Below are 16666 nucleotides of genomic sequence, written 5' to 3'. Positions count from 1 at the left end.
ATGACACAACTTCCCATGCACACCACCCACACACACTATATAATTGCATAAAATTTTCACCACCCACTTTAGACACCACCTAAACCTAGCCGAAGTATAGCAATTTTGTTATTATCACCATGGGCCATCATTTGCTTTCTTACAACATAATCATTACTCCCTTACAAATCCTCTCTCTCTCTCTCTCTCTCTCTCTTCTCATTTTCTCTTCCATTTTAAAAATTTCAGCAACTTCCCTTCCATCTTCCTCTCTTCTCCAGCCCCTTCTCTCTCAAATTCCCTCTCATCTAACCTTCAACAATCCATCTCACCCATTGAAACATGTCCCTTGGAGCATGAAGAGTAGGTTGATGTAACTTTAGAGTGGGATCCATTAAGGTGGGTGACTATTCTTTTGCTCAATTTCATTCTTTTCTTTAATCTCATTATTTCTTCATGGATGGATTACATGGGACCCACCAATCCATGGTGGGGATCGTATTTGATCCCATGGATGTAGCCCTTTAGCCCATCCTACATGCATGTCATGATCCATGATGAGACCATTCTCCATGGACCTCATCATGATGTATTTAATGATCCACTCCATCTTAAGGTCATCTAGACCCTAAGGCATCCCAACCATTCATAACAATTATAGATCATGCATGTAGTGATTTTATATTGCATGTACAATCAATGTAGTTGTATGGGTATGATTCATTCTTGGGAGGGCCCATTAGTGGCGGGGCCCTACCCCATGGACGGATTGTGTTTCTTCTCCATCTTTTCTTTCCTGTCTTTATAGTAAATCTGATGTATGTGTGGTCCACTTGATGTGCCATGCAACTAGGCTCAAGTGGTTAGATGTCAAGGCCCACCTTGTTGCCTCATATTGTTGTCATGTTTTGGACAGCCTTTGGGCTTGATTTTATGGGTGATCTTGGAAGGGGCTTGGGTCTGAGAGTTGTGTGACCCATCTAGGTGGACCCCACCTTAAGAAAATGGTGATTTATTTCCCTTTTAATTATCTTTTGGAGTGGTTTGGACAATAACATGTTGCTGTCCAAATCTGTCTGGATAGATTTTTGGGCATTTAGAGGGGTGTTTGGTCTCATGTAATATATGTTTCTTAAAGGTGTGGACCCCACCTATAAGTATGCCAAATTTCAGCCCCAACTGACTCCATTTGGTTATCCAAAGGGTTGGGCCAAGAGGGGTGGTCAGCCTGATTTTCTGCTGTGCAGTCCAACAATGTAGATTGTTGTAAACTGAAATTCATAAATTATTTTGATAATGGTGGGCCACTTTTTTGGGTTTTCTGTTATTGTATACATGATGAGAGACCTTGGCCCTCAATTTCCAGAATTTTGGAGGCCCATGACCCACCCATTGGAATGACCCAAATTCAGCACAGTCATATTCCAGCAATACTCCACCCTATACAGATTGTATCCTTCAAATTAATTAAAATACTTCTGGATATCATAAAATCATGAAAATTTACAGGGAGGTGGTTCACCCATGTTGGGACCCACCTACCAATTTTTAGGGCCAATGGACCCCTGTGCACAACGTGGCGAGGGCTGGACTGGCCCACCACGTTGGGACGTCCAGGTCTGACTATTTTGTTTAAATTAATTAAAATACTTAAGAATATCCAAAACTTCTGAAATTTTGTGAGGGTGTGACCCACCTATGGAAGTGTCACTCCGTAAAATTTCAGAGCCAACAGACATTTTACCTGGCCGTGTTGCGGCCAGGAGTGGCCAGCTAAGCAGGGATGCCTAGGCTGGGGCGTCCAGCCTGCTTCATGGGCCCACCTTGATGTGTTGTATATCCCAGCCGTCCCATCCATGGGTGGCCCATGTAGGGAGGGTCCACCCTATGTGTACATCCCCTGTGGGACCCACTTTAGTGTACGTGGAGCCCGCCTTGATGTATGTATAGCCAGGCCGTCCAGGCCTTGGACCGACCAGGCCCATATGGGACGCCCCATGTGGGCTACCTGCTGGACTTTGGTCTAGCAGTGTGACCCACCTACTCCCTTATGTCGTATGATGTAACCTTATCTGGGAGGGCCCTCTGACTTAATAGCTGGACCACTTGGGCTGATGTCCTAATCAAATGAAATAATTACTGGACTCCAATAGGCCCATAAACCTGTTGGGTTAAAAATCCAGCAACTTGTTATAATTATGCTTGACCTTTGGGCTGAAATTTTGAGGAGTGGGGCCCACCACATTTTGAAGATCTTAGAGGGAATAATTTATACCTTTGGTTCCTTAAATATTGGGCTTAATAAATGCATTTGAGGCCCACCACAGTTGAATTTAATTGGGTCCATGAATGTAGCTAGTTGTTGAACTCTTTAGGCCCAATTGGGGTGGAACTTTCCAGATAGGCCCATTGAACTCTTGGGCCAATATTACTATACTATTGTGATGAGTTAGTGGGACGGATTACACAAGTAGATGGGCCCTTGGTTGCCCACCAAATCAACTTTAATACTTGGGCCGGGTTGTAGGCCCAACTTACTTGATTAAGAGCATGACATTTGCCCATGTGATTTGAGCAATGGGCTGCCTACTAGGCCACCACAATATATGGGATTAGTGGCCTTTATGTTGGGCCCTAACCTTTTCCCTATGGGCCCATAGTGGTATATATGGGTTGGGCTATGTGTGTTTCCCTTGGACCCATGTTTTGGATAGGCATTGGGCCGCCTTTCTGAAGCCCAACATGAGTGTTTGTGGTATGATTATGGCTGCCTGTTTCTTATTTCTGATGTTGCGTGGGCTTTGGGCCTTGATCCATGATCAATTAGAGATGGGCTACCTCTTGGGGACCAATTGTGGTTGGATGTCCACATTGGTGGCCCTAAGGTAGGCCCATAAGCTTCTATGGGTGATTAAAGGCCCACCATAGACCCTTGTTAGGCCCATTTCATTTATTTAGGCTCATACCATTGTTCTCCTTAGTCTCGTGGGCTACCCCAGGTATATGGGCCCCCACTAGAGGTTGTATTCCTTATGAGGAATTGGTTAAGTACCTAGACCCTTCATGGTTAGGTAGAGAGTTCATCTTCACCTCATTGACACTCCTATTCATCTTCATGGCCCACTCCCATACGCATCATATGCATGCTTGGTTGAGGTATGATTGGCTATGGTTGTGCCATTATGTAGGACATGTTGGTATCTCCCCGAGAGATGAATGCTTGGGATTGATGCATATGTGATTATGTGATTCATGCATCTGACATTGCATAGCTTATGAATATCCGCCCTTACTTCATCAGGGCCTTGCCTCCACAAGGGTATTCGTGGATGGCCGTATGTGTGGACGCCAGAAATATTAGTTGAGCATACCGGGTGCATAGGATGCCCATGGGTGAAATTTTCAAAACTTATATGGTATCAAGGATTTGCTCCAACGCCGTGACCAGGTGGAATATATGAGCGCACGAGGACCTTATACTGTTAGGCTGCAACTCCCACTATCATGTAGTCGGTTGGATAGGGGTGTGGCCTTACCTGCCTGGTGTGAGGAGGCATTACTAGGCTGAGTTTGACCAGCTCGTAAATGGGTTTGCTACCGTCAAGCCTTGCTGGTGATTGGCTGTCCATAGGTAGGTAGTGAGGTCTCTTACGCTCTTTTGACTGTGAGGGGTCTGCAGAGCGGCAGTCATTCAACAGTATAATGGACCCCGGTAGTTTCCTTATGATTGAAAATGTACTTGACTTATGGTTTGGATATGAGCACTGACATTACTTGCGTCGCATTAGCATTGGCTGTACAAACCCCTTCATGCATTGCTTTGGTATGGCACCCATTACTCATTGTATCACGTTCATGGTAAGCCTTTGTAAGGCTAGTGATATGCTTATTGATCATGCTTCTCTCCTTATACCTCCTACTATTCTTCTGTGGACCATTGACACACACTTTTACCACCCTCTAAGCTTCTATAAGCTTATGCACGATTGATGCGTGCAGGAGACTCTAGGTAGGCGCCGTAGCAGCAGAGCGTGGAGTAGAGTTGAGCAGTGAGGACTCCAGTGTTGTTAATTTCTCTCTCTTTTCCTTTTATTCTCATGTATGTCCTTTTGGACCTTATGGATGATTGTAAAAGTTCAAATTCATAGTGGATTTTGCGATGTGTGCCTTTGTTATTCTCAGATGTACTTACTATGATCTTGGGTATGCTTATATTAGAAAATGATTATACTTTTATGAAAATCCTCCTTATAGGATCCCAGGATCGGAACCTACCCCAGGAGCCGAGAATGGGGTACTACGGAGGCTGTTGCAGCCAGAACCGGCCATCGGGTTCCTTGTGAATCCGGTTACCGAGTCTGGGGCGTGACACTAGTGCCTGTATCAATAATATTTCCTGGTTGGTGTTTTAAAACACCGTTCCAGGTGGGAGTGAGCAGTTAACTCAGTGGTTCCATTAGTTTTAAGTTACACATGTTATCGACTCAATCAGTGTAGGTAATAATAAACAAGAGATCAACCACTTCCTAAATACTTTTGTTAAATGCATAAATGAGATTATGCAATGATGCATGCGTCTTACAATCCAACACTTACTTACAAGCGACTTCAATGCCTATTTTGCAAATGCCAATATTATCTTATCAAGCGATTCCAATGCCAAATCAAAACATCATAATATAATGCAATGCGATTGAATGGCATGATTAGTCAAGTGATTATTAATTATTATTAATACAATAGATTGGTGAAGTTAGGATACCGACGTTACATCACGAGTCTTTATCTGATCACGTGGCTCGTTGCAGCATGTAGCGGCTCTTCACCAATGTCCCTTGCTCCAAATTTAAGTATCACCTGTTATAGCTCACAAATTAACAATTTTAAAAGTATGACATGATACCCCAATATATAAGGATCAACTCGAGATGGGTTGTCACCCAAACATCGTGTATAATCACTCAGTTATGAGGTGTGGGCTTATCACATAAAACCAAATCACCAAAGGAAAATGGCTCGTCACCCAATTCTATTCATACTTAGGTTGTTCGAACGGTACTTTGGCGCGGAACCATTGGCCGGATAATTTGACGAGGGTCATTCAAATAATAATTTATCACTTTCATTAGTGTTCACTGGTCACTTTGGGGAGACTCGTTACCCCAGCATATGCCAACAGCTCAGACACTGTGTCCCATACTACCATGCTCGGCTCATAAGTCTTAGTGAGAACATACCATACTAATAGTTATGAATGGACTCATCAACTAGGAATGATATATCTTAGATTCAATTTGACCGTGTCATATATTGGGAACATATATGATCAGACAGTTATTAGACTAGTTTGATTGACCTGGGAGAATCCCGGTACAACCGGCAATGGGTGCAAGCATCCCACGTAGTCTAACTATTGTCGGTCATCCGTGTTCGACTCGGGTTGATAGAACAAGCCTAGGGTGGTTGACCTAACCGGGCCACCCTTTATTTTGGGCGGTTAACCGACTGTCCCAACATTTTAAGCAATTCTAAACATCACTACGGACTAGTCATTTGTCATGCAGTCACAACGATATTTCATATGAAGCATAAATTCAATGACACTACTACTTGGGCACTTCATCAAACATGTGAGCATCAATAGAACAATACATTCAATCACTTGCGCATTTTATCAAACATGTGAGCATCTGTAAACAATCAATAACACATGTTGCGATCAAATCAAAATGTGAACATTTTAGCATACACAAAGCTATATATAAACAACAAATCATTAACCGAGACCCTCAATGGTTGATAAATGACAACTTAAGAATAATGGTTCACACGTTTAAGAAGGAATCTCCGATTTTGAGCTTATAGGGTTAGGGATCTGGGGAAAAACGATTCCTACACCAATTTCAAAGCAACTAGGTGAGATTCTTGCAATTCCACCTAGAAAAAAATATAGGTTGAGATGTAGGGTTCATTTCTTAGCTCTCGATCACGAGTGGGATAGATTCGGCGGAGGAGAATGGTTGAGACTAGGGCTTGATCAAAGGGAATCCATCAAGAACACTCCAAAATTTCCCTCACAAGATTTCTCTCCTTCTCTCTTTCTCTTTTTCTCTCTTCCTTTTTAAGAAAAAATTCGTATGGGGAGAGGGGGTGCCTAAATAAGGGCCTTATATAGTGCTATAAGTGGTGCAAATGGCCCTAAGGGTTAGGTTTTCATTATACGAGCTTTATGGGAGGACATTTTTAACATTTAGGGCCCACTATGGGGTGTAAGAGTCGATATACATCATAGGATAGTTGGCCATAATGATGATCTACGTACAGATATGATCGGCCCGCCATTTGGATGCGTCGATCGACGAGTATGATCAGAAGTCAGTTGAACAGTCTCCGATGGTTGATCAGAGCCGTAAATATATGGATATATGTAAGGTATTAACTTAGGTTGGTGTCCTAAATTTGGTCATGATATAATTGTCGGAAAGCGATAACTTTGGCAAAGACCGGATACACACAACTAATTTAAGTTCTTGATTAATTTTGAAAATGTTCACACATCTCATGCATTGACCTTACGAGTCCAAGTTAAATGATTTGAGGTGCAATCTCGGACTGATGCCCCGCGATGGACGTCAAGCCCGTAAGACGAACGTCTTTCTATAGTCTTAGGTTTGGTGGCTCACTAACAAGCAGTGTAGTACTTGTTCGAAAATCAAGACAATTTTTAAATGAATTGAGTGGCGAGATTTCTTATGTGCGACGATTAGGGTTTAGATTAGCTAAGTTCGTAGTGTGACGTATTCGTAATTAACGAAAATGGTGATTCGATCTTAATCACCTAAAATCGTTGGTTCTAGGTTAAAGGAGTAACTAAGTTAGTTTGGTTTGTTAATTAAGATTCGACCCGTAGTTGTCTCAGATTTTGGTATGTCTTTATTTAGTTGTCATCGTCTTGATTAGTCAATAATAGGTCAGCTAAGTTTGGGCCCTAGATGAAGAAATCATAAGGTTAGACTCGAGGTTTAAGTAATCGGGCAGATACGTTGGCTTCCTACAATTGATTAATTGTTATTTATGTAGCTCTTTACTGGTACTACCCACACATAGGCTCACCTCGAGCATTAAAGGTTAGCAAGTGACAATGTAAGATAATTATATAAAAAAATTTTGGGGTTTTTGGAAATCCAAAGTAGCGAAAATCTGAGACGTTATAGTTACACTTAAGAATGTTATGGAATTGATGGATGGTGTTGGGATGCAGTTATACTTGAGTATGTGATAGGGCATTATTCTAAAAATGAAGCAAATCCAATTATTAGGTGGACAATACCATATGAAACAGTGGTTATTGAAACAATGGGATGTAGTTACACTTGAGCGTGTGATTGATTGCATGAGCATGGGTGAAGGGCAAAAACAAATATCAGCTTGATCCAAAATTTTATGGCCCATTAATGGTCTATCATTATTGTTTCTTATGGTATGGTGCGCATGATAATTAGATTTGCATCATGTTTGGAATAATGCCCTAAAATAATCTGGAAAAATGGATGGACCTCATAGATACATGATACATACATCAAGGTGGGACCCACGGTATCCCCACGATAAAGGCTATATCATCTTGGGTGAGTCTGGGGTCTCACCTTATCTACTCTCGAGGATGTGAAGGGTTACACTTAGAGAACATGAAGACCACTTGAAGATGTGAAGGGGTTCGAGTCATTGCCTTGGTGGTAGACTCTCAGCAGTTTCAACACGAGGTTTGGGGTTCGAGTTCCCATAAATGGTGAAATCCCACTATAGTGTGAGTGTGGGGGTGTGTGTGCGTGGGTGGGCATGGGGTGTTTATGTGTGTGGGGTGCGTGTGTAAAAAAAAATGAGGATGTGGAGGGGTTGATCAACCATGTGATCAGGTTACAATACGGACATGATATGGTAGTGTGACAATGTGATGAGGTTACACTTGAAAATGTGATATGGGTAATGGACTATGTGATGAGGTTGCACTTGGGGATGTGATATGATAGTGTGACAATGTGATGTGGTTATACTTGAGAATGTGATACGGTTGATGAACTATGTGATGAGGTTGCGCTTGAGGATGTGATATGGTTGTGTGACAGTGTGATGTGGTCCCACTTGAAAATGTGATACGGTTGATGGACTATGTAATGAGGTTGCACTCGAGGATGTGATATAGTTGTGTAATAGTGTGATATAGTTTCACTAGAGAATGTGATAGGGTTGTTGGATGTTGTGTTGATGTTGTATTGGAGTATATAATAAGGTTGTAGGATAGTGTGATGTGGTTGCACTATAAGATGTAGTGGAGTTGTGAGGCGGTGTGATGAAGTTGAACTAAGAAGTGTGATGGGGTTGTTAGAGTCAGTGAATTGTTTTGTAGAGTTTGGATTTGTAGTTGTTATAGTTGGGTTTGTATAGTTTGAATTGAACCTAAGTACACTGTGGCTGAAGTTTGCCACATTCTTAGGTGGCATTTTTTTTTCTCTTGAAAATAAACAATAAAAGAATAAGAAATCTCCATGTTTACCCTTCATTTTGTTAGGATTATAGTTTATTTTTCTATATCCATTTTTCAATCTTCCTTCATCTAAAACCCTCGAGAGAAAGAACAAAAGAAATGAGCAAAAAAGAAAAAAGAAAAAAAAGTCTTAGGTCCTAAAGCAAAAGTAGCTACCTAAGTAAATTCAAGTAACAAAATTTAGTTAAATAAGTCAAGGGTTCATTTCAGTTGGCAATTAAAAGGCCTTGTTTGGATGTTCAATTGAATTATGACAATATAATGCAATAAAGTAAATAACGAAAGTGGGTTCCATTCCATTCACAGTTGAAGTTACCGTGGTTACTAAACAACTAAGTTGGAGCTAATAGTTAGCCCCATTCCATTCGCATTGAAGGACTTGCATCTTACTGTGGTTACTTGCATCTCCAACTACTAGGATGGACTAGACTATTTAACTCACCATTTTGCTGACAAGCCTTCCAAATTAGCATCTTAACAAACATTAGCCACAACCTGCATCAACTGCAATTCAAGATTGAAGCTTGGAGATGTGATATTCATTACACAAGCAAGTTTTATTTGTACATCATCAGAAGTAAGCACCGACTCATTTCAAGAATCTCTAACAATCTCTTAACTTGTCACTTGCATAACTTCAACTTCCTTCGTCATTATCACATCTCAAAAGTGGAATTTCAATATGAGGACGGAATTCCATTGCATGCATAAGTGAAATTTCATTGTATCAATAAGTGGAATTTCAATATGTAATTTCATCGATTTTTAAAATTGTTGTACATGAATTCAAGCAAACCCACAAAAAGAAATAGCTCTCACCTATCATATAATGCACCTAAACAACACAAAATGTACATGAATTCAAGTGGGCCCAACAAAAAAGAAGAAGAAACGGGCCTTACCTATTATATAAAACACATATATAATACAAAATGTACATTTAATATAAACATATAAAAAACATTATCATTTTGATTTCTTGAAACAGGTCAAAATCTGAGCACCATTCGACTTGAACAATGATCCTTGGCATAACTGAATTACCCTCCCGAGACACATAACGAATGAATTGTTATTGCTTGAACTTCTTATCCTTGCAAGCTCATCCACAACTGAATTGCCCTCCCATGATATATAATTCAAAATGAAGTTCACCCTCATGAAGAGTCTCATTCATAACAACACAACAATCCTACTTTAAAGCAATACTTGCAAAAATGAAAGAATACAATGTACATTTAAATTCAATTACACATTTAATCCACATTTTGTATATTTGGGTTATACACTTGAAGGTGTATATATTTACATTATACATGAGAATGTGAAGAGGTTCAAAGACAACAAGATATATTTGTGATATGGTTTCAAGATAGTGTGATTAGGTTGCACTTGAAAATATGATATAGATTTTAGGAAAGTGTGATGCAATTATATTTAAGGATGTAATGAAAATAAAGGCGTGTGTGATTTGGTTACACTGAAGAATGTGATGTGGTTAGAGTATATATCTGAGTTAGAATATGTGATGGAATTACGATTGAGACTGTAGTGTGGTTGATTGAGAGTATAACTTGGTTCCACTTTAGGATGTGAAGGGATTTTAAGATAGAGTGGTGGGCTTACACTTGATAGTATGATAGGGATGATTAGTGTGTGTTGAGGTTGAACTTGAGAATGTGATATGGATAGTGGATAGTGTAATTGGTTTACACTTGACGATGTGTTATGCATTATATGGAAGTGTGATGTGATTACACATAAGGGTGTGATGAGGACGGAGTATGTGATTATACTTAGAGGCTGAGAAAATTTAGGAAAAATCTGAAGACTATCATAAATGAAACATATATAAGCCATCATCTAACACAAAATACTTCAAAGAAATCTAAAAACACTTTAAATAAATCTAATGAGTCATTTAGTAACTTTGGTTTGGGTTTATTTGAGTGCATTTGGTTTCAAAAAGTCATTTGACAATGCACTTTTTAATTTTTGGATCATTATCTGTATCACCGAGGTGAATTTCCCTAACATATTACATGCATTTTTTGAACTTCTAGACATGGGCAATTCGAGCATGGTAGATGAAGAGTTAAGTTGCACATGGATGCATGAGCGAATTGAATTAAAACATTGAGTTTGAGCACATTAAATTATAAAGAGTTATTTACACCTTGTTAGCTACTAGCTGAATTTCGATTTAACAGTGCATCAGTGTGTGTAATTTGCATTTGGTTGAATATCTTGGTTGGACAACTTTGTTGTGAGCATGATCAGTGTATTTCCTTAGCATTTGGTTGAAAATGACATAAAAATCAAAGAAATACATAGAGGAGTAAGAGTGCAAGGGATCACTATGAAACCTGGCCTAACTCACGGACATCTTGGTGAGACGACTTTTTTCATGTGCTTATGTTAAGAACCTTGCCAATATCTCAAAAGCCTCAGGGCCGATGAAACATGACAAGCTATGCTCTTTTCATTGTGGGGATATCAAACATTTGGTTGCATGCAAGAAATAAAACCCAATTGGGTAGGTCGCTAGTTCTCCACTACAAAGTAACAAATCTTCTTATGTCAATTAGTGACATATTAACCTAAGGAAAGATATTTTGTATTGCCGCCATCACTAAGGTATTCCTTGACTCTTAGTGCCCATTTGAATACCACCAAATAAGTTAGATTTTCTACTTACAGCAGTACATAAGTAATTTATTTAAGATAAGTAAGTTTGGTTTAAGATCAATTATAAGTAATTTTTTTAAACTTAAAGTTAATCATTTCAACTTAATAAGTAGAAACCAAGATAATCCATTTAAGGCATAAGTGGCTTGTCTTAAGTAACTTACGATCCATTCGCCCCCTTAAAGAAACAATCGTAAGACCAATGAGCTTGTTAGGTCCTGCCACACATATTGATGTTTTGGAAGTTGCATAGCCCTTAGACGATGTGGAGTTGGATGTTGACATGGACTTCAAAAGTGAAAAAATAATAATTTAATCCACGGACAAAATAGGAATTGAAAATTGATTTTTCATACTTGGAAAGTCCTATTTCAACATGGATATGGGACCATAAATTCCCTTATTGTTTTTTCTTTTACATATCATATTCCAAGGGAAATGTTAAAAGGTTAATGGCCAAAAGGAGAGAGTTGTATCTCCTAATTGTGAAAATCTATGTTTAAGTATTTAACATGCTTTTTTAAGAAATTGTTTTGGTTTTTGAGAAAAAGCTAGGAAAAGAAAATTGATCTCCCCATCTTTTCTTATCAAATAGAGGCAATTGTTGCATCGAAGATTCTTCAAAAAGAAAAAAATATTGCATCATGGGAATTCGTATTCTTTTCCACAATATTTCGGTGTTTTCTCTCCAAATAAACAGGCCCTATTGGAAATCTGAAAATTGAAAGCTCTTGTGGTTCATCACCATAAGTAAATATCTCATGTTGGCTGTCTTCCCTTTATTTGATTGTTGAAAAGTGGTTTCTTCTTATATGTTGAAGTTAATAACATTCCTAGGTGAAGTTGAATGTTCATAATAGAGTCTCGAAATAATGCACATATCCTCTTTCTCTTTCTTTCGAGATGAGTTCATATCGTCTGCATCTATTAAACATGCATCCAATCAAAAACTCAAGTGGTCTAACACACCATAGATAGCAATGTATAACAATCATCCCTAAATCCTCTTTATTCTGTGGACCACTTAAGTTTTGAATTGCTTGATTTGGTGCGTCCCCGATTCCCGTAAATGGGTTGGATGACACTGTACATTATACGGTGGACCCCACATTATAGATGGAAGTTTCTACGATGGGCATCACCTACCCAATGTTCCCTGTTGCTCCATCCAGTGTGTTCAACATGAGTCTATATCTAGCAAACATGGATGTTGGGAGAGGAGGGAAAGTTGGGAGGGAAATTGAGAGAGAAGAGGGAAAGTTGGGAGAGAAGACATGTTGGCAGGAAACAACTCTTTCTATTGTTTTTCTCTTCTTTTTTTATTTTTTCTTTTAATAATAATTGTATTTCATTTTTTCTTCACTTTTTAAAAGGCTATAGTACTTGGATGACGTGGACCAATTAAAATAAAACAAACAGCTACTCCCTGTTTTGGTACAAACAGAGGATCCAGACTCATGAGTTAATAGATAATGAGGTTGAATGGTCCATCCAGTTTTGCAGTAAGTTGCAAATCCCCAAAATTGCTATGGGGATTGAGCTCCTCAACCTATTATGTACTTCACCACCTTCTTCCTTTCAGGAAGATGAGATGATTTGAATTCTGTGCTCCCAAGGTCAATTTTCTTGAAGGAACTTTTCCCTTTGGAGCCTCTAAGGCATATGTGGGCAAAGTCGTAGGGATTTGGTGCTCCCCTAAGGTTGGAACTTTTTTCTCAGCAATAGTGCGAATTCTCCCAATATTTTTTCTTCAGAATAGATATTTGGCTCTCCTTAATGGATGCATTATTTGTAAAAATGAATTGAAATCGATTGATCATCTTTTCATAAGGAGCAATATGGCATGGAACATGTCTCGTTTCACCTTTTTTTTTTGTCTATTCCATATTAGGTGGTCTTGTGGATGTTGGATGTCGGCATAAGGCAACCCCTAGTGGGGCCCACTTGCGCATGCCAATGCCTCAAGGCTACTAGTTCACCGCCTCTTCCACTACCCAACAACCAGCACCTTTGGTTCTCTTATTTAAGGAGAGGGGGAGGGGGGTGCTCTGTGTGTGCGTGGAAGTGGGGAGGGCGGTGCTCTGTGTGTGCGTGGAAGTGAGAGAGAGAGAGAGAGAGAGAGAGAGAGAGAGAGAGAGAGAGAGCAAAGAGTGTGTGTGCATGGTGTCGTGCATAGCAGCGAAGAGAAGTAAAGAAGAAGAGGGCAAGCTCTCATGCTTGCTCGAGGTCATGTGTATATTGTTATATCATTGTTGTAGCTAGATCAGGTAAGTGAATTGCTTGATCTTTCCCTTGCATGGTTGATTTGAGCGGGTCATTGATTTCATGTTTCAGCTCTTCAATTCAGTTATGTAATCATATCGCTCGATTTGTAACAATAACCTAAATGTAACCTGTTGGAGTTATTCCCTGAAAAACTAAGTGTGCACTCCAATCCACTGGCCTGTGGTTGTGATAGGGTTGGTCTCAACCATTGATCTTAATGACCAGTGGTCCTTTTGGACAAGTGTAATGTCTTAACCAATATCTAGTGTTGCCTTAAAACTATACTAATCACAGGTTATGTGAGGATTGATTCATTTGGTTTTTGAGAACTTGAGATTGGACATAGTACTCATTGACTAAGGAGGGCTTTGATCTATGGATTTCAGTACCTTAATGTGCCACAACCATTAAAAATGCTTAAGACACATTTATGAATATTATACTTAAGATATGCAATCATCCGGTGTGAGGAGATTGACTTGGGTTAGAGGCCCATTAGCCTAGACTATGATCATTTTGATCAAGGACTTGATGTTGTACGAAAGATAATCAATCCTTAAACCTGAGGACGTCTCAGGACCATGATCTTTGTTGGGTAACTTTAGCTCACTCTACGTGGTTAAGCCCATTGAAAGTAGGTGATGATGGGTATGTCCTTTATGATTAATTAATTCTTGCTCAGGCCAACATGTGATTCACTAATTTTACCTAGGGTCTTGTTTATGACTAGATCTTATTAGATAAGGGATTCATTAGTTGGTTTTACCATTGGGCCTGACACTTAAAAGGTTTTAACCTACTTAACAAAGTTTTTTAACTGTTAAAGTTTTATTTTAACTATTAAAACCATTTTATCAAGATGGCATAATGTCTTGGATCTAATGGTCTACCACTAATCAGTATGGGATCTTGATCTATGGTGGATTGCCTAGATAATGGAAGAATTATATCATGAGTATATGTATGTATGAGACGGATCAATAGACTTACCTTATAATAGGGTACAAAGATATAAGATGGTGGTGTACCATACTCATGTAACTCTTGAAACCCTAACATCCTCGCTACTTAAAGATCCTATTGCAGAGAGGAGAATAACAGAGAGAACCTTGGATGTACCCTTCCCTTAGGCATCACTTAGAGAGAGAGAGAGAGAGAGAGAGAGAGAGAATTTCACACATTCCCTTTCATCTTCATCATCCCCTCTTCTCCTTCACACGTGTAAAGTGTGTGGTCCACCTAGTGGACGGTGTGCATCTTCCTTGACTCCTAGAGGTGTAGATGATAGTTCTCTAACTCCTTTTAGTTGTACTAGATCGGGAGAGACCTCTTTTGTCATATGATCAATATCAAAAAAAATTATCATGAAAAAGCTTCCCCCGATTCAGTCGTGCAAGGTAAGATCTCTACCCTTAATCCTTATGTTTTCTATCATAGAAATATGATGTTGTTGCAAGTGGTGATCTTGCATGAAATGTTAAATTAGATTACTGGATGATGCTGAGTTTCGGCAACATTTGGACCCAAAAATCCAACAATTGGTATCAAAGTGGACCCATTTCACAATAATTGTTGATTTCTGAATCTTTTATCAATAAGTTTGGTGTCCATTTGGTGCTTCATCCATCTATATGATAATTCTCCGCACGAGGATTGATAATAATAAAAAATTTGTGCACAAATAGGCTCCCAAATTGGGAGATAAGTTCGTTTCAATGTGAACAAGTCTCTAGCAATGTAAATTGAAGACGTGTGGGTTGATCTTAGACCATTTCTTTTCATTAAATGTTTATATGGTTTAAAAGAGATGGTAGTTTTTGGGTCATTCTCAGGTTTTAATTTTAATTTTAATTTTAATTTTTTTTTAATGTGTTCTTTTAGATCCATCTTCTATAGCATTTTAGATGGCCCTGAATTTGAGCGGTTGATATTAGACAAGGGATACCATACATGCATATATAGGGTTTGTTTGGAAAGCTCTTGGCAAGATGAGAGGACTGGACGGTCCTTATTATGATTTGACAGCTTACATAGAATGCTTAAGGGCCTGTTTGGATTCATGGAAAGGAAAGGAAACACTATTTCCATCAAACAACTTTATGTTGTTTGTGAATATGCGTGGAACACGAATTTTCACTTTGTTTTTGGAAAATTAATGAAATTTTTTCTCACCTCTACTCTTAAGGGCATTTTCCCACAATGGAAGGGAAATGGGTTTTTAAAAAACTGAACCCAAACACTATCGTCTTTTCTTGTGCATCACGTGCTAATGTGCCTCATGTACCATCATCCATCTTCTCTTGCACCCCACATACTCTAATGTGCTACATGTACTATTATCCATCTTCTTTCATGCCCCTTGTATGCAAAGCAACCCACATGTGTGAATGTGCCAAATGTGCCTTTGTCCATCTTCAATTGCTCCTGGCAATTTGCCAAGGTGGACGAGTGCTATCCTCTTGTTTCGAGTACCTGCATGTCTTAAATGTGCCAATGTGTCTTGTGTCACATGTGCCATCATACAACTTCAAGCACCTCACATGTGCAACAATTTAGCTTTGATTACCCACATATGTTGTATATGTCACATGTGCAACTGTTCAACTTTTGTGTCTTTTATGCCAAATGTGCTAATATGGCACATTGCCAATAATTATAAAGAAAAAAAAATTTTAACAAAAACTTTTCTTATGCCAAACAACAAATTTGAAAATAGGTCTAAATTTTTTCGTAAAAAAAAATAAAATCATATTGATAAATAATGAAATGAAAACTAATGTTTCCTTTCCTGCAGTTTCTTGTCGAGAAACACTATTTCCTTTTTTATGCTTTTCACAAATCTAAACAGAATATCTACCTAACGGTTTCTGAAAGATCGAGGTCATCCGGCAATGCCTAAATCTGATCTCCGATGGCAAATTCTTTGGCCAAACACAGCTCCATCAAGCATGAGCCCACATGGTTTGGGACTTATGTTCTAGGTATACTTGGAATTACCATTGCAGGTCCCATAAGTATCAAAGACTAACAAAGAGGAGGCGAGGCTGCCTGGTATCGAAGCTTATCTGTGTCTTCCTTCCTAGTTAAAGATGGTTTCAAGATCATGGGATCTTTTGATAGGGTTTTCCTCCTCAGTGCAGAGGAGATATGATGCGGATTGGATGCCACAAATCTTGGCATTACCGCGTT

This window comes from Magnolia sinica, chromosome 4, assembly GCF_029962835.1.
Source record: "Magnolia sinica isolate HGM2019 chromosome 4, MsV1, whole genome shotgun sequence".
Classification (NCBI taxonomy): Eukaryota; Viridiplantae; Streptophyta; class Magnoliopsida; order Magnoliales; family Magnoliaceae; genus Magnolia; species Magnolia sinica.
The sequence above is the reverse complement of the archived record's forward strand: the minus strand, read 5'-3'. Positions refer to the sequence as shown.